The sequence below is a fragment of the Mesocricetus auratus genome, unplaced genomic scaffold (genome assembly GCF_017639785.1).
Source record: "Mesocricetus auratus isolate SY011 unplaced genomic scaffold, BCM_Maur_2.0 Super-Scaffold_100014, whole genome shotgun sequence".
NCBI classification, from domain to species: Eukaryota; Metazoa; Chordata; class Mammalia; order Rodentia; family Cricetidae; genus Mesocricetus; species Mesocricetus auratus.
The window spans coordinates 54,907,585-54,908,793 of record NW_024429197.1 but is presented as its reverse complement, the minus strand read 5'-3'; positions in this window follow the sequence as shown (position 1 = coordinate 54,908,793).

Genomic DNA, 1,209 nt, shown 5'->3' with positions numbered 1-1,209 from the left:
ACCGTCCTATACTCCCTGCATTCTGAAGAGTACTCCCATCTTTTTGAAAACACCCTATGACACTGCATGCATAGTTGCAGTAAGCCTGTAATTATCTTGATCTCTTTTTTTTGTTTTAGGTTGATTTATTTTATGTATCTGAGTCTTTTGCCTGTCTGCCTGCCTGTATGTGCACCACGCACATGCTGGGGCCTGTGGAGGTCAGAATAGGGTGTCAGATCTCGTGAAGTCACAGATGTTTGTGAACTACCATGTGAGTGCCGGGAATTGAACCCAAGCCCTCTGCAAAAGTAATGAGTGCTCGTAACTGTGAGGCCATGTTCTCAGCCCCTTTTTTGACTTTTTGATACGGGACCTTAATTTGCAGTCCAAGCTAGCCACAAACTCATGATTTAACCTCACAAATATTAGTGATATGGGCAGTTTCAGCTTTTAGTGCATTTAACTCGGTAGTTAGGGTGCCAGGCAATGAATGATCAGCAAAGTCACTGGCTTTGGAGTTCTTTGTCACATTTCCAAGAAGTATGAGGAAATGTGGCCAAGAGTAAAAAGTGTGAATGCTGATATATTAAGAAAAAGTGAGAAAGAGCTGCCCAAAGTAGGAGATTCCAAGGAATTCCATCTTGCTGTCTTGCCCAGTGACCTTTGGAGGTTGGGAGGGACTTACAGTCAGAATTGGCTACTGAAATCAGTAAAGGGTTCACACACCTTAGGCACGCTCCCAAGCCAAGAGATGACTATGTGTCACTCATCCAATCAGGGAGTGGTCACACGTGCTACATGACTAGCTCGTAAGCCACCACTCCCTTGCCTAAGGGGAATGTAACTACTGTCTCCTTAGTATTTCAGGAGTAGCCCCATACCTGGCTGGCTTTATCCATTTTTAGCAATTCTATTCTTATTGCCTCTCCTAGGCCAGGGCAATAGTTTCTACACTAGTCTAAAAGAGGGTTGTGATACAAACTTTGAAAGATGGGCATGTAGAAACATCTGTGTCTAATGTCAGTTTTGGTTCAGCACTCCAATGAGAAGTAAGCTCCAAATGTCTCCAAAGTGAGGCTTCTCAAGTTTGAGCCTGTAGCCAAAGAGCTTGTTAAAGCAGATCATGAGCCGCAATCCAAGTCCCACAGCTGCTGGTTAGATGAGTCTGGAGTAGGGGCCAGTTTCTGTTGTCACTGTTAACTCAAGAATCATCCTGTGATTTTTCAC